Source organism: Odocoileus virginianus, unplaced genomic scaffold (assembly GCF_023699985.2).
Source record: "Odocoileus virginianus isolate 20LAN1187 ecotype Illinois unplaced genomic scaffold, Ovbor_1.2 Unplaced_Contig_2, whole genome shotgun sequence".
NCBI classification, from domain to species: Eukaryota; Metazoa; Chordata; class Mammalia; order Artiodactyla; family Cervidae; genus Odocoileus; species Odocoileus virginianus.
In genome coordinates this window covers 266,366-283,713 of record NW_027224319.1, presented here as the reverse complement: position 1 = coordinate 283,713, position 17,348 = coordinate 266,366, and the positions used below count along the sequence as shown (strand labels likewise).

The following is a 17,348-nucleotide window of genomic DNA, read 5'->3' as shown; positions in this document are numbered from 1 at the left end:
CCCCCCGCCCCTGGCGGCCCGGGGCCTCGCCCCCCGGGGTCCCGCTCGGCTGTCGGTGGGTAGGCTGCCCGGCGCCCTGCACGACCCTCTCGCGCGGCACCCGAAGCTGCCCCCGCCTCCGTCGCTGGTTGCTCGAGTTCCTTCTCCCTCTTGGCTGCCTTGGCCTGTCTCTCGTGCTTTATTTTTCCTTCCTCTTTTCTCCCATCTCTTTCTCTGGCTCTTTCTCGCTGTGTGTCTCTCGGCGTCTCCCTGTCTCTGCGTGGCCCGCCCCCCACCCCAACTCCGCGCGTGCCGTCTTTCCTTTTCTCGGCCTCTGCTTCACCCACCCTCCTCTGTTCTGTCCTGGGGACTCCCTCCGCGCCCGCCCCCTTGGGCCCTCTGTCACCCTGGAGCCCTCTGCCCCGTCTCATCCACCTCTGTCCACCCTCCTCACCCCCGTCCTCCCGGTCTCTCTCCACCTCACACTCCAGTCTTCTTCGCAGGATACTGTCCAGGCCTCAGACCCCACAGCCTGCGCACCCCCAGGTCAGCTGGGCAGGGGCACCACCCGCTCAGATTCCATGATCTCCAGCCCAGAAGGGGCCTTGACCAGTGGCAGGGGCCTGGACTCAAGGGTCAGCATACAGATCAGCGGAAAGCAGAGAGGGACTGTTTCAGGATGGTGCAGAGCCCAAGGCACCCAGAGTTGGGCCTTGGTCCTGGGGGGGAGGGGCGGGCCATGATGGCCCCAGGAGGCCCGCAGGGTGGAAACTGCCCTTCCACCCACTTTATTCAGAACTCTAGAAGGATCTAAAATCCCCCTACATTTAGTGGAAGATCAGCCACATGTGGGGCTTCCCTGGTGGCGCAACAGTAAAGAATCCGCCTGCCAGTGGAAGAGAAGTGGGTTCGATCCCTGGGCTGGAAGATCCCCTGGAGGAGGACATGGCAACCCACTCCAGTATTCTTGCCTGGAGAATCCTATGGACAGAGGAGCCTGGTGGGCTACGGTCCATGGGGTCACAAAGAGTCGGACACGACTGAAGTGACTTAGCACGCTTGCTTGTGGGCACGGCCACAGGTAAGCCAGCCCCGGGCCTGCTTCTCCTTTCACGTGGGAGGAGCAGGTGGGCACTGGGGGCAGCAGTGGGCAGCGATGATGACTGGTCACAAGGCCTGCATGAGGCGCACGCGTGGCATCTGACTACGGTGGGCGCCCAAGCAACGCTCACCCCCTGCCATAAGCTATACCCAGCACACTCTGACTCACTTGGCCCCCGCAGCCGCCTCTGAGGCTGGGATGATTACTGTCCCACCTTACAGATTCAGAGCCTGAGGCCCCGGGGTGGAGGGACTGGCTCCAGACGCACAGCTCCTAAGGAGCAGAGCTATGATGTTTGAAAGCCCCGGTCTGCCAGCTCCGAACCCCACCCAACCCTCCTCCCAGGCCTGGCCAGATCCAGCCTCTCAGAACTGGGGCGGAGGGAGGGAGGGGGTTCCCACATGGTGCCCGGGGTCTGGATTGTGACGGGAGCATAGCCTCCCTCACCTGTTCCCACCTGGCCAGGAAGGAAGGACGGGGGTGTTTCTCGGGGCCCCGCTGGGCAGGCAGGAAAGGCCAGGCCGACAGCAGGCCCCCACTTCCCCAAACGCCCCGGCTTCCTGCCGTCAGGATGTGCGCAGCAGCCTGCCTCTTTCCAAGCCCTCCGTCGGGTATGACCGCTACCCTGACAGCCAGCCGGGAGCACTCCACGCAGGAAGCCAGAGGTTCTGCTTCGGGGGCCCCATCCCCCGCCCGCGGGGCTCAAGGCCACTCAGGAGACAGCCTGATAAGACCCATGTCCCCACCTCCAGCCTTGGTGGGGAGCACTTACGCTTTGCCAGCTGTGGGGCAGCCTCAGTGCACCTCGCCCCCCTCCCCGGGCCCCCCTCCCTCGGTCTAAATGCCACCCTATCTCATCCTCCTCAGCCTTCCCCACCCCATCTCTGGTTCTGTCTGCTTTCTCGCTCCTCCCGTTCTCCCCCCTCTCTTTGTCTCCCCCCCATCTCTCTGTGTGGGCATCTCCCTCTCTCTCTCTCAATCTCCCTCCCCGATCTCCCAACCCCTCTCTCTCTCCACCCCCTTCTCCCCTCCCAGCTTCCTTCCTGTCTCCCGGCTCATCTTGCCACATCCTGCAGCTCCCCCCACCGAGCCTTGAGGAGAATGCTCTCCGTGGTCGCAACTTCAGTCTGGCGCCCGGTGGATGGTTCCGGGCACTCTGGACACTAAACTGCCTGCCAGGCCAAGGGCTGGGTGTCCGGAGCCGCCGGGGAGCCGGGGCAACGCAGGGCCAGGTGAGCCGCGGAAGCCACGACCAGGGTCCCAGCGTCTTCACGGAAGCTGGAGGTGGAAGCGCTGTGTGGCCTAGGGCAAGGCCCTTGCCCTCTCTGAGCCCGTTTCCTTGTCTGTAAAATGAGGAGGGTCATAACAGCCCTCCAGCCCCTGGGAGGCTGTGGATGTGAAGCCAGCCCAGTTCTGGGCGCACAGCAGGCCCTGGGTAACTGTCTGCTTCTTCCCTTCTATCGGGCCCCGTGGCAGCTCGCAGACCCACTCTCCACCAAGAGCAAACGGCTGTGCCCAGCACTGCCCCACACAACCTCACACCATCCTCATAGCCAGCAGAAAACGCAGGGGTCATCAAACCCATTTCACAGATGGAGAAACAGAGGGGGCATGAGTGGGGTGAGGATTTGAACCCAAATCTGTCTCCAGATCATATGCTTTTTCCCCTCTGCCCGTTCATCAGCTGGGAGCTCCCTCAGGCCATGACGGATTGTGGTGGCGGTCATGCTGGACCCCCGGCTGGGCAGAGAGGTGCTGCTAACTGCAGGCTGAGCGAAGGAAGGAAGGAAGGAAGGAAGGGAAGAGCCCATATCTCCCCTGGTCAGCTAAGAGGCGGAGGGGTAGGGGGTATCCTCTGAAAAGGGATTTTAGAGGGAACACGGGGGAGGTGGATGGTCCCCAGGCAGGGGGTTTAGGTGGTACCCACCAGCAACCCACGCTGAGTTAACTAACCCAGATTAACCCACCCTGGAGTGGCTGCCTACCCCAGCTCACACTGTGATCCAGGCCCTTCTCCGTGTCTGCTCAAGAGGAAGTTTCTGCTCGGGGCCCCTGTGTCTTTAATACCTCTCTAACATTTGTCACTGTCCATTTTTAATAGAGATGAGGTCTCAAGCTCAGCATTCTAGAATTTTGCTTATAGCTCCTTGTTTTCTTTATAACATTGGCACTTATTTTATGGCTTGGGCAAGTGAGGCTGGCTTTCCAAGTATAATACCGATGTCAAGCTTGCTTGATAAATGCAGTTATGGAAGTCTTTAAAATGTGGGTTGATTTAAAGACAAATAGGGTCATAATCCAGGTGGTGTGAAGAGTCTTAAAATTTGGGAAACACTGATAGAAACCAGTGTGCTTGGAGACGAGGACACGGTGCCCCACATGGGGCAGATCCTTGCCTGGACACCCAGGGGTCCGGTGGCCGGGCCCGCCCAGCCCAGAGGAGGCGGGGCCTGGGCCTTTCCCCATTGCCTGGGCCGAGGTGGGGGGTGGGGGGTTCCCCATCCTGCCCATCTGTCCTCTGCTCTCTGGCCGCCCAGGGCAGAGCGCGAGGAGGAGGAGGAGGAAATGTTTTCCTTCTTCAATTGGAAAAAATAACAGCGGGGCCAGGGCTGACGGGGAGGAGGGGCCCGGGCCCCCCGGTCCCTCCGGCCGCCTCCTCGGCGAGCGCTGCCCCTGCAGGAAGTGATCCCGACACGCCCCCTGCTCCGCGCACCGCCTGGGGGACAGGCACAGAGTCCTCCGGGCAGCATCACCCCAGCCTGGGCCCCCCTGCAGCTCCTCCTCGGGGCCCCGCCCGTCTCACTCCCCCAGGACCAGACCTGACGGGTGGGTTTTCTCAGCTCCATTGTACAGATGGGAACACTGAGGGTCAGGGAGGTGCCAGCCTCTGCCCACGGCGGCGCGGCTCAGCGGCCCCTGTGACCCCTACCTGCCCTGGCGCTGGGAAGACCCGAGGCCCAGCTGTGTCTGCCCCAGCCGCCTGGGTGAGCTTGGTGGCAACTGCCTCTCTTTGAGCCTCAGTTTCCTCATCTGGCAAAGGGGAATGTAAGCCAGCTCACAAGGCTGCAGTGAGAACGGAAAAACCCACCCGTCAAAGGCCTGGCAGGTCAGGAAGTAGGGCGTCCAGTGACTTTCCAGCTCTGGATCACAGGGGTCCTCTCCCCTATCCCCTCAAATGGGATCATCTGTACCCCACTCGGGAGAGGCCCCCAGACCCAGATGACGATGTCACCCTCATATCAGTTGCCACTGAGACATGCTGTCGATGCCACCCGTTACCCACCAGATGCAAAAGATCGCCTCCATTAATCAACCTTCCGCCCGGTCTCACTCCCCTCTTCTCACCAACCTGGATGTCAGGTTCAGAGACGCCTAGCGGCCTGCCTGAGGTCACACAGCAAAGAGGTGGCCTGCAGTGGCCCCTGCCCCTCCACACTGGGTCTCCCATCACTGTCACCGCGTCCTGCAGGAGTGGACAGAGTGGGGCCGGGTGGCCCTTGAGTGGCAGCGTGGGCGGGGCCACAGGACCCGTGACCGTCCTGGGTTTCAACTAGAGACCCCTGGTGCTGCCAGGGAGGGTGTCTGCCCACGGCCAGCTCTGGGGAACACCAGGGGGTGGACCCTTTTCAGGGTTCTGGAGCATTCCGTCCCCCGGGATGGATGCCCCCCGGGGGGGGGCAGGGTGGGGAGGGGGCGGGTAGACTTCTAGGTCAGGTGTCAGGGCTCCCGAGGGGCGCCCACCCTCGCCTCTGACGAGCCCCCTGCCCGCTCCTCTCTGTCTTTGTCTCCGCGAGAGGCTGGAGGAAATGGTTCTCATTCCTGCGTGTGAGAGACGCCCTCTCCCGACTCTGGGCACAGCCCTGCCCTCTGGGGTGGGGACCCGGAGCCCCCGCGCACCCATCCCGGGCGCCGGGCCTGCCAAGCCCCCGCGTGGCCCCTTTGTGCTCTGTGAGCTGGATAATGGGCGGCATTCTCAGACGTCCAGTCATGGGTCTGGGCCCGTGAAAGGACCCCAGCCGGTCCACACTGAGGCCTCTGTCCGGCAGCGGTGGGGGGGCCGGGGGCAGGGCCGCCCCGGGGGGACCCCACCCGCATTCTCAGGCTGTTGCCCGCTCCAGGGGGCCAGCTGCCCAGGGCAGGCCATCCTGGAACAGAGGGGAGGTGCCCCACAAATGGAGCCCCGAGGAGGCAGGGGAAGCCCAGAGCCGGACAGGACGCTGCTGGTCACTGAACCGTCACGGGGGCTGAGCACCTACTGTGCGCCGGACACGTCCCAGTCAATCCTCACGGACGCAATCGAAGGGCAGTGCCAGTGACCCCATTTGATGGATGAGTGAACTGAGGTTCAGGGAGGCAAGGCAGTGGTCCTGGATTTGAACCCAAGCCTGTCTGGCCGTCCTCATTCCAGCGGATTTTGAGTGAGCACCTACTGTATGCCGCGGGACCCAGCCAGCCGTGACGATGCCTTGAGGACACTCACAGGAGCGTTCAGGCAACCAGGCCCCTGGGGGCAATCAAGGCAGGCTTCCCAGGGGAAGGGGCACCCGAGCCCCGGGGTTTACAGAGCCCTTACAGGATGACTCAGGATTGAACGTGAACTTCATCCTACACCGCACGGGCTGTCAGGCCCACTTACGGGGGAGGAGAAAAGGGAAGTGACTTGCTCGGGGCCACCCCGCTGCTCAGGTTGGAGCGGGAACTCCTAGGTCTGGCTGTTCCCTCTTCTCCATGAGGAAGTCCAGTCAGAGCTGTGCCGTTGTCATCCTGTGGTCCTGGGTTCAGATCTGTCCGCTTCCCATGCGCGTGACCCAGGGCGAGTCCCTTCGGCTCTCCAGGTCTCAGTCGCCACACCAGTGTTCAGTTCAGTCCAATCGCTCAGTCGTGTCCAACTCTTTGCGACCCCATGGACTGCAGCAGCACGCCAGGCTTCCCTGTCCATCACCAACTCCCGGAGTTTACTCAAACTCATGTCCATTGAGTCGGTGATGCCCATCCAACCATCTCATCCTCTGTCGTCCCCTTCTCCTCCTGCCTTCAATCTTTCCCAGCATCAGGGTCTTTTCCAATGAGTCAGTTCTTCGCATCAGGTGGCCAAAGTATTGGAGTTTCAGCTTCAGCATCAGTCCTTTCAATGAAATGGGTCTGAAAGTCCCAGCCCCTCCAGGCCATGCGGATCAAAACAAGATATTCCCTAGAGAGTGTGGAGCAGCCAGCCATTTGGCCTGTGGTAGATAATCAATCACAAACTGATCACTAAAGTCACGGATGGTGAGGACACGTTGCTGCTCCCTGCATCCCTCCAGCTCTGGCTTCCGGCTGCCCTGCCTGCCTGCCTGGGTGGAGCTCAGAGCTGGCTTGGGTGTCAGATGCCCACAGAGTCAGCTCTTCCCCCTGCCTCCTCCTCCCCTGCAGCCAGGGCCTCATCTCAAGACCCTTTTGTCCTCTCCAGACTGCATGCTCCTCTGAGCCTCAGTTTTCTCATCTGTAAAATGGGACGATGCATCTGCCTCCCAACAGAGTTGGCCCGTGATGTTTGGTCTCTGCTCAGGACAGAGCTTGGTCTTTCCTCAGTGGCTCCCTGGAGTCTGCTTAGTAGGTGTCCCCTGGGCCTGGCCTGCAACTGAACCAATTCTGAGATCCCTTCCACTCCAGTGGAGTACGCACAAGAACCGGAAAGTCCTCCTGGCTCCAGGACAGGGCAGAGATGCTTTCATTGGCACGCATGTGTGGGCAAGGCTGGCGCGGATGAGCAGGGTCCAGTCTCACCAGCCCTGTGGCGTCTCTAAAGAGAACCCAGTGTCCGGAGAAGACGTACGCCTTCTCTTTGCTCGGTCACCTTGCCCGTGTCTCTCCAGACCCAGCCCAGATGTCGCTTCCTTCGGAAAGTCTTTCCTCTTGAGCTCCCAGGCATCCCTCAAGGTCTAGTCTACGTGGCTGTCTTTCTGAGAGGAATACGTTGAGTCCTTCTTTCCAGAGGACTTCCTGGAGCAGTATCAGAAGCTCCTCTCACCAAGCTGCTCATCACAGGAGGAGAGTATCTGTCTCCCCAGCAGACTGGGTGGTCTTCCCGGGTGGACACGTGATCACAGCCTATAAACGTTAGGATGGATGGATGGCTGGGTCCCCCACCTAGGACATCTACCGAGCAGACGGGATGGTCACGCTGGCTGCTAGAGACCCCTTCCTGGGCGACGCCAGACAGACTCTGCCAAAGCTGCCTCCACGACCCCCATTTTGTCCACGTGGCCACGCTGCCCTCCCCCCTTCACAAGACCAGGCCATCCTGCCCTCAAGGTGAGCCTGCACCCTGACTCCTGGTGTAGTTCTGACAGTCCTGCCGCCTCCAGGCAAAACCCTGGGCAGGAACGAAACACCAGAACAGAGTTCTGCCTTCCTTCCACCTCACTGACCAGGCACCTACTCTGCCAAACCCTGGGGATGTTATGGGGACCCCACAGGCATGGTCTCTGTCTCATGGGGGAGACAGCCTGTAATAGCTCAAATAATCACATAACTGCCAAGAGCCACAGCTTCGACAAAGGGCAACACCACGTAGTTCCAGGAGGATTTCTCGCGGCAGGGACCTGAGCCCGTCTCGGGGTGAGCAAGGGCCTCTCTGGGGCAGTGACCCTTGAGCTGAGATCTGCAGGACGCTCACGGGACAGCTTTCCGAGCATGAGGACCAGGGCAGCGGCTGGAGCGGGCAGTTCGCAGGCCCTGGAGGAGCAGAGGTGAGCTGGGTGTCACTGGAGTGGGGTGGGTTCTCCAGGCGCTGGAGCGCTGGGCAAGGCCAGGGAGAGCCCCCTTACTGCACAGCGAGTGCAGGAAGCCAGAGATGACTTTCAGGTTCTTAGGAGGAGGGACTCCTGAGGACTGGGGGCCGAGGATGTGGACTGGGGGGAGGAGAGGCAGGGTCCAGGCAGGGAGTTCCTAGGTCTGGGGCTTCCTCTTCCAGAGGCCGGGAGCAACAGGCTGGTGGGGAATGCAGAGTTCACTCTGGAGGCGTTTTAAGTCAGAGGGGCCTCCCTGGTCACTGGGGGCAGACTCTGCCCCGTCTGAAACTCACAGAGGTGGGATGGCACCACGCTGGCCGATGGCTCTAAAGAGGTCTTCTCATGGACAGCTGCCCAGGGTGGGCGGGACCACAGCTCATCCGTCCACGTCCCAGGAGAGGAGAGGCAGTGGGGGCCCACGGGGCGCGCTCTGATAACGAGCTTCCCCCCAGCCCCGCCCCAGCCTACAGGAGCCCCGTCTTGGGCTGGCTCCCGGTGTGTACGCGTGGGGGGTGTGGGCCGAGAGGGGAAAACATGGACACGGATGTGGGGAGATGTGCATATAAACACAGGTGTGCGTGTGTCTGTGTGCATGCTGGGGTCATATGTACATGGGGGGAATCCGGGAACACGTGGGGGACGAGTGTACAAGCTAAGCGCTGCACGTGTAACAGGCTGATGTGAGGGGATGTACACAAGAGCCCACTCTGTACACTTCTCGCTGGGACTCTGGTCTCCGAGTGTCCACTGGCCCTGGGCTTGCTGCCCCCAAAACTGCTAGAGGATTTCCTCCTCAAACCGCCAGATTTTTATCACCAACCTTCAAGAGCTCAATTTCTGCTTTGGAGGGTTCAGCCTGGTTCTGGGTGGTTCAGCCTGTGACCCTGAGTAGTCCAGCCTCGGGCCTTGGAAGTTAAGTTCGTATTAGTTGCTCAGTCGTGTCCGACTCTTTGCGAGCCCATGGACTGCAGCCCACCAGGATCCTTTCCCTGGGACTCTCCAGGCAAGAGTACTGGAGAGGGTTGCCATTTCCTTCTCCAGGGGATCTTCCCGACCGAGGGATTGAAGCCAGGTCCTCAGCGCTGCAGGCAGATGCATTACCACTGGGCCCCAGGAAAGTCCTAAGGCCTTGGAAGGCCCGGCCCTTAGCCACGGGCAGGCCGGCCCGTGGGCGTGACTCAGCCTGGCTACAGCCCCCGAGGGAGGGACTTGGAACTGGTCCCCTAGGGACTTTTGGGTGACGCCACCCGTCATCAGTCTCCACTGACCACAGCCAGGAGGCTCGGGATGAGCCAGCGTCCTCGCTGGTACTTTCCCGCATCCCTCCCCCACTCCAGGTCAGAGTCTGAGTCCAGGGCCCAGCAGCTCCCCCAGTTCCTGATATGAATGGTACGTTTCACCATGACTCTGAAACTTCCCTTCTTGCCCTGTCCCCCTGACTGAGCCTCCAAGAGTGCCTCTAAGACTCGGCTCTGGCCCCTCCCCTTCCAGGCAGCCTTCCCTGATCTCCCAGGCTGGGTGGGTCCCACGGCCCCCCACGTGGCCACCGCCACAGCGCCCACACCAACCAGGGGGTATCTCATCAGGAGCTGGATCTTGTTGAGGGCATACCTGGGTCACCCACAGGGACTCAGAGCAGGCTCACGAGAGGGAATGAACCAGTGAGTGAATGGATGGGCAAGGAGATGAACTAAAGTCCTCTCGCCACTTTCTTGGCTGACCCACTCCTCACAGCTCCAGGGCCCTGGTGTCTGGCTGATGCCCCCACGAGATCTCACCCACTTTCCAGGGAAGGCCGACACCCCCCCGCCCCAGCCTGGGGAGGGTTTGTGAGTCTAAAAATACAGATTTTCCTATGAGGACGTGACTTGGCTGGGTTTATCATGCTGGTGTCAACTCATTCCCCCAGCTTAGGGCCACAGGCAGGGGCGGGACACTCTGGGGGTCCCTGGGTGGTGTGGGGAGGCTTTGGGACCTGAGGGACCAGGTTTGCATCCTGCCTCGCCACTCCCCAGCTGCAGGACCTTGGACAGAGCCCTTCTCTCCCCCCTCCCCCCCGCCTCTGTTTCCCCTTCTGCAAAATGGGGGTGAGGCTGTGCCTCTCAGCTTCACTGGAGCCTCATCATCTTTTTCACAGCACATGGCAAAAGACCTACAGGGCCCAAGGCAGAAAATAAAACAGCTACAGTTTACTGAGGCTGCCCAGGAGCTGCATGTGGATGATCACATTTATTCCTCACAACTGCGGCGCATGACGGAGGGCCTTCTATTATACCCATTCTGCAGATGGGAAGCAAGGCAGAATGGAGTTGAGTGACTTGTCCACAGTCACGGACTGAATGCGTCGCCCCGCCTGGACCCAGCCCAGGCCTCCACTGCGTCACACGTGGCACTGAAGGCAGAACCTGGGGGTACCCAGACACCCCGTCCTTTCCTCCCATTTGTCCAGGGGCACCCCCTCTTCCCTCCCATCAGCCTGAGACGACATCATCGGTCTGAGCCCCGCCCCCTCCCGCCTCTCCAGCAATCACTTCTCCTTGAAGCAGCCTCAGGGAGACTGTCCAATTGCAAACCTCTTCACGTTGTTTTTCTACAACTTGAAACCAGGCAAAAGCTCTTGGGGGTAAAGCCCCACCCGTTTTCCTTCACCCATGACCCCTGCGGACTCCACAGTGGGCAGAGGCCCCACCCCCTCCCTGCCCAGGGCTCAGGGCGTCCTAGCCAGGTTATTTGGTGAGTGTCTGGAGACATCCGAGGGCAGGCCCACTGCTGCTGCCCCAGGGCTAGACCCCCAGCGGGTGCTCCTACATCCCTAAGCCAGCAAGGAATGGGTCCCTGGGCTGGTCTGGTGTCCAGCAGAACACAGACTTAGTGGTGGGTGGTGCTCAGGCCTGGGCGGGGAGGGGAGATGCGCTGCAGAGACTTTGAGTAGCTGCCAGGGAGGGAGCCCCCCAGTACTGGCCCAGCATCCAGAGGAAGCTATTTCTAGCTCCGGGAAACAGGAAGTGAGTCATGGCCTGAGAAGGCCGACCGGACGCTCAGCACCTTGGGTGCAATTGATGAGCGCCTGGACGGAAGGGCCAGCCGCGCCTCGGGAAGCAGGAAGGAGGCCTGGAGGAAGGGGATAGGAGGGGAGACCCTCTCCCCAGAGGAAGCTGGTGAGCTCCACGCAGATGGAGCCCCTGGCCCATTGTCCCTCTGCACCTGGGGTCGTTTGGCGGGGCAGGAGAGGCCACCTGCCCGAACCTTCCAACCCAACTGACACCCATCCGGGGCCTGCCCCGGGGGGACCGATACTCATCTCATCTGCTCCCCACAGGAGCACGAGCAATCTCTCGCCCCGTTTCACAGAAGGCCAAAGACAGGCAGGGGCCTGCCAAGGCCGCGTAGAGGACCGCGGGGGACTCGAACCCTGCCCGGTGAGGCCAAGGAGAGTGCTCACAGAGGACAGGAGGCCGCCACCGCGAACGTCTGGGCAGGTGTCGGAGGCCCCCTGGCTGGGCTCCAGACCCGGTTCAGTCTCTCCCTGAAGACAGTACAGCCAAACAAGTAGCCCCACCACCACCCCAGGCCCCCGACTTCCCTGTCTTCACTCAAGAGGCTTGGCTGGTCAGGCCAGGGTCTGGGGTCTGAGGCTGGGATGGTCCCCCCTGAGCTGAGGCTCCCAGGGCAAGCGACCAGGAAAATCCCCTTTCTCCCAGCATCACAGCCTGGGGCCCCAATATGGTTTTGGTCAGGTGGGGGGGCACCACCCTGTGAACCTCCATCCGGGACAAGGGGTGGTGCAGGCAGGCTGCCATCAGTCCTGTGGGGGGGGGGTTCGCAGGAGAACTTTCACTTCCTCAACTGGACCCATGTCATCCCACCCCTGGCCCTCCGCTCTCACTTCCCCCTCCATGCCACAGCCGGGGTGGGCATCCCCCGCCCCTACAGGAATCGAGGGCTTTGGCAGCCGGAGCTCCACTCCGGGACCTGGGCTTGGACGTGCCATGAAGCTGCCAATGGGCACCCTGAGATCCCGCCACCGAGGGTGTGTGCCGCGGGTTACAGGGCCGGGGAGAGGCAGAATCAGGCAGGGTGAACCCTTGATGCTTTGCTGGGTGCGTGCATGTGAGCCCAGTCGCTTCAGTCGTGTCCGATTCTTTGCAACCCCATGGACTGTAGGCCCGCCAGGCTCCTCTGTCCATGGGATTCTCCAGGCAAGAATACTGGAGTGCCAGGCCCTTTTCCAGGGGGATCTTCCCGACCCAGGGATTGAACCCAGGTGTTTTACATCTCCTGCATTGGCAGGTGAGAACTTCACCATTAGCATCCCCTGCACCGGAGTGCTTTGCTGGGTGGGAGGGGGGAATTTGGAGTTTTTCTTTCGAGTCTCAATGTTCTAAGTTTCATCAGAGAAACATGTGTATTATTTGTGTTAAAGGCCACAGAGGACAAAAGCCACGGGCGGGGAGGATGAGGGTTATGGTGGATGCTGGCTGAGAATCAGAGGCCAAAAGCACCGCTGCACCTACAAAGGCAAGGGGGTGGGGCCCGGAGCCGGGGAGGGGGGCACTCCGAGGGGAAACTACCTCGGCCCAGCCCAGGCCCTGTCGCCGCCCCAGAGCCCAGAGGGAGAGACTCAACGCCACCGCCGCCGGGTACCAGACGCTCGGCAGGCCACCTGTCGGGGGTCACCCACCCGAGAAGGGCTAACAGCGCCGCCCACCCCAGACGCTTCCAGGGCTGGACTCACCTGGGTGGTCCGCAGGTCCCCTCTGAAAGGTAGCACTGGTGGAACCCCAGTTCTGAAGCTCCCCGACAAGTCACCGCCCTGCTCTGGGCCTCAGTTTCTCCCAGCTACCCGGAAACCTTACCTCGGGGTGGAGCCAGGCAAACTCTGGGCACGCACGCGTGGGCACGAACACGCCGCCTCTGCTATTTGACGGATGTGGGGGAAACCCACTGCCACGCGCATGCGTAAGGCCGGGCGGGCTCGTAGCATCCTCCGTGGGGGCCCAGTATCTGCGCGTGACGGCCAGAGGTCAGCGCCCCGCCTCTCCATCTTATTATCCAGCCCGTTGGTGCTGCTGTTTTTCCCTGCCCCCCTGTCTTGACTGAATCTCAAGGCCTCCGGACCTCAAGGCTTGAGGGGAGGCAGGGGCCCTGCTCCTCTCGACGCGCACGTGCCCACCCAGCGCTGACCCCACGTGATAGAGGAGGGACCGAGAGGTTAAGTGAGGAGCCTCAGAAAAGGCTCGTGAGTGCTACAATCAGCGTTATTTACTGCAGGTTTGCGTTTGCAGGACCCTCGGCCCCTGGCGGAGGATGCCGGGAGAAGGCGAGGTGGGCGTGCGGAGGAACCGGTCGCATTACTTTGAGCACCGGTACCTGAGTGGATCTGTGAGTTACGGGTCTGGGGCTCCGCTTTCCCCTCCATGCCCCGGACCCTCCCAGCCAAGAGACCATACCGCCTGGGCACCAAGCCCAGCTGACCGCCTTGCTGAGCTGGTTAAAGCACCTGCAGGGCGCCTCCCGGGCCGGGCGCTGGGGCCGTTCAAGTTAGTTTGCCGGGTAGGGCTGTCATCCCGATTTTACAGAGGAGGAAGTTGAGACTCAGGGAGAACTCACTGCCCAGATTGACAACCAGGGTCGTGGGAGTCCAGCCCTTGAGCACTCCCCGTCCATACCCACTTCTGTGCCTGTACCCACCCACCCTCCCGACCCCGCCCGACTCGCCCTTTGCCTTCTCCGTCCCAGATCAAGGGCCCTGAGTGGACAGTGAGGACCGCAGTGTAGGACCGGGCCCCCCTTTCTGTGCCCTACGCGGCTGGTGTCTCGTGAGTGCTGAGCAGAGGAGAGAGCTGTGAACCAACAGGCCCAGTCCGCAGTGGAAGATGAAGTGCCGATGAATGAGAGCGGGAAGGTGCTGACTCCTGTTTGTTTAGCCTGGGTGGGGGAGGTCAGGGAGGGCTTCCTGGAGGAGGCACAGGGGCTACAGCAGGGGCTGGGGGCGGGGCACAGCCGGTGCAAAGACCCAGGAGCCAGAAGGAGCCCTGCCTTCCTCCTCACCGCCCCCCACCCCCAGCTCTCCCCTTCCTGACCGCCCCGCCCACACCCATCCTCTCCTGCGGGCTCCTCCAAAGACCGGAAGTTGAGGTGGGAATCCAACCCGGCAGATGAGGAGAAACTTCTCCAAAGGAAAAAAAAAACACACCAAAACCCTCACACACATTAATTCCATTGTTTCCACTCCCAGATCCTGCCTGTAAAACAAAAATAAAATCAAAATCAAACCCCAGCTGGGAGGCTTTCTCTGGCAGAGCCTTCAAGTAGGGGGTTGAGTGGAGGAGGCGCCCAGACGCCACCCCTCTCCCCTGGGGGGACACCCAGTGCCTCTGGCCCTGTGCCCCCGGCAGCCCCTCAGTGGGGTGAGCACCGTGGGCCCGGTTGCCTTCCCTGGCCAGGTCTCTCAGACCCCTTCACACACATAGAACTGAGGGCCTGGGCACAGAGTGGAGCTGGGATTGGAATCTGGATCTTTATGAGCCCCAGAACGCACTAGCTGGCCCCCGGTCCCCAGGATGCCGGGAGCAGGTGAGGAGGGGGAAGTGTCGGCAGGGGATGCCTCCTGCATATCCGCCTGGCTCTGCTCACACGTCCAGCGACGGGGAGCTCGCTCCTCACCGTCCACCATCTTCGCCGATTTGCGTTGTCAAGACTGCCCACTCCTGCCACACCCCGGGCCTGGTTCCTAATCTCTGATAGCCACACACCAGGAGGCTCTGTCAGGAACAGGACCGGAGCGGCAGCCTGGTGGGACACTTTTCGGAAATGGGAGCAAGAAGTGGGAGGCCACAGGAGGAGAGTTAAATCTGGCTACTCTGGTCCCTCGGGGGCGTCCCCTGGAGCCTCCCTCCGTCCCAGGCCTCTCACGGCCGGGTGGGCAGTGTCCCCGTCTCATGCCAGGCCCAGAGGGTGCGTCTTGTCTCCCTAGGGTCCTCTGAGGTGGGCGGGATTAGGCCCATTTTACGGATGGGGTCAATGAAGCGCAGGATGCTGCCAAGGCCGGCCAGGCGGGACCCCAGGCGGGGCCCCGGCGCCCCCCTTCCCACTTCCCTCCAGGGCTGACCTCGGCGGCCCCTGGCCGGGCTTTTCCCAGAGCTGAGGCCGGAAGCGCAGGTCCCGAGTGTTTGTTCAGGCCAGGCAGGGGCTCCGGGCAGGCGAGGAGGAAACGGCCGCAAGATGTTTGTCCAAGTGGGGGGGGGGTCAGGATCCACAGCCAGGAGTTGGGAAGGAAGTGCCAGAGGAGAAGTCAGCCGGAGTCAGCAGACCCGGGGCCTCGCCTGTGGGGGCAGGGCTGCACACAGTAGGCACCTGCTGGATAAGGAAGCCAGGGCCCCACCCCCGCACCCCAGAACAGAGTCTGGCTGCAGCTCCCCGCCCACCCTGCCACCCAGGTCCAGCCACCAGCTTCCAGCCTGGACTGGGCAGTAGCCGCCTCACTGGTCTCAACACCCCCCCCCCTCCTTGCCACCCAGTCTATTCCCCGCCTGCCTCGGCGCCAGAGGGATCCTTATTAATATGCAAATCAGATCTTGTCTCTTCTCGCTCAACACTCAGCCAGGCCCCCACCTCCCCGAGAGCAAAAGCCATCTGTCAGGGGCTGAATTGTGTCCCCAGAGTCACATCCTCAAGTCCCAACCCCCAGCACCTTGGAATGTGACTGCATTTGGAGATGGGGCCTTTCAAGGAGGTGATTAAGTTAAGTCGAGGTCATATGGGTGGGCCCCAGGCCAGCGGGACCAGTGTCCTTATAAGAAGAGATTAGGACACAGACAAGTCTCCACACAGACCATGTGTGGCCACAGCGATAAGGGGGCCATCTGCAGGCCAAGGAGAGAGATGTCGGGAAAGCAAACCTGCTGACGCCTTGACCTTGGACTTCTGGCCTCCAGTGAGCCCGGTGGGACTCTTTGTGGTCTCATGGGCTGTAGCCCACCAGGCTCCTCCGTCCATAGGCTTTCTCAGGCAAGGATACTGGAGTGGGTAAGCCAGTCCCTTCTCCAGGGGATCCTCCTGACCCAGGGGTCCAGTCCGGCCGGGTCTCCCACATTGCAGGCAGATGGTTTACTGTGTGAGCCGTCACGGAAGCCCTCTGGCCTGCAGAACTGCAGGGAAAGAAACTTCTGTTGTCGCGCGGCGGTACTCTGTCTCTGCCACCGAGGCCAACCAAGGTGCCCTCTCCCCCTCACCCCCACCCCCGGCCTTAGCCCTGGCTATTCCCTGTCTCTTACGCCCTTTCCCCGGGGCCTGCCGCCTTCTCATCACTTGAGTGTCTGCTCACACGGCCCCCTTCACAGGGGTGCTCCCGGCTCATCGGGGGTGTCAACCACCTCTCCTGACAGCCTGGCACCTCCACCAGGGCAGCGGCTGGTGCTGCGTGCCAGAGTGCCCCGCATACAGCACAAGTGCAACGAGGACCTGCTGAAGGCCGGGAGGCAGGCCCCTCCTAGCCCCACCTCCCCATCTTCCAAACCTCAGAGCACAAGGGGCTTGGGAGGCAGGGCCCGGCCTCCAGGTGCCGCCGGGTTCAGGAGGTGGCCCCGCAGTGGTCCAGCCCTGAGCACGGCCTGCCTGCCGGCTGCTTGGGCTCACTGCCTGCCTCCCACATCCTGGGCTTCCAGACAGTACCTGTGTTCGCTCCCCTTTCCTCATTTGTTTTTCAGTGACTCTTCCGGAGGCTCTGCTGTAGGTCGAACGCGGTCCCCCCTCAAATTCATCTGTTAAGTCCTGATCCACAATGTGATTTTGGATGAGCAGTCGTGAAGGTGGAGCCCTCATGAATAAGGATAGTTGATTTTAGTCGCTCAGCCTCTTTGGGACCCTGTGGACTGTAGTCCCCCCAGCCTCCTCTGTCCATGGGATTTCCCAGGCAAGAATACTAGGCTAGGTGGCCATTTCCTTCTCCTGCATAACAGTGTAAACATTCACGTTTGACATCTGTCCATTTCCCTCTAGCTAAATTACATCTCGATAGGAATAAAACAAAGCAAAACCTTTCTTTTTTTTTTAAGCCACCACTCCCCTTGGCCACTTTCGGGACGGGCCGGGGAGGTACTCATCTCCTAGGGCGCCGCCGTCGTGGGGGCCGCGGGAGGCTCCTTGTGCGGGCGCTGCCTGGTCCCAGCCTGGGACGGGAGCCGCGCCTGCCTCCCCGGTGCCCCCTCCCGCCCGCCGGGGCTGGGAAAGGCCGGAAGCGGCGCCGGGTGGGCGAGGGCCCTTGTCCGCACGTCCGCTCCGGCCCCGCCCCGCATTGTGCCGGGGGTGGGACCCTCCGCGGGCCCGGGGCTGGGGGTCCCCCGGGTCGCGCAGTGGAGCCTCCCCTCGCCGGTGCCACCCCCCTCCTCATTTGCAAGATGGAGGCCAGAGCCGGGGACCGAGCCCCGCGTGCTCCTAGCTCCGGACTCTGGCCAGCACGCTGTCCCCAGAGACCAGGGTCACTCGGCCACCCG

At 61.8% G+C, this 17,348-nt stretch overlaps 2 long non-coding RNA genes across 2 annotated transcripts; one reads left to right on the top strand and one right to left on the bottom strand.

The window, feature by feature from the left end:
* The first annotated feature begins 6,087 nt into the window (after positions 1-6,087).
* Positions 6,088-14,135, top strand: LOC139033774 (uncharacterized). Its single transcript, XR_011486245.1, has 3 exons — positions 6,088-7,812; positions 13,140-13,236; positions 13,594-14,135. It is a non-coding gene; the product is annotated as an uncharacterized lncRNA (long non-coding RNA).
* Positions 14,136-14,355: 220 nt separating this feature from the next.
* On the bottom strand, positions 14,356-16,638 carry LOC110124157 (uncharacterized). Its single transcript, XR_011486246.1, has 3 exons — positions 16,528-16,638; positions 15,756-16,004; positions 14,356-15,193 (listed from the first exon to the last, which is right to left on the bottom strand). It is a non-coding gene; the product is annotated as an uncharacterized lncRNA (long non-coding RNA).
* Positions 16,639-17,348: the final 710 nt, after the last annotated feature.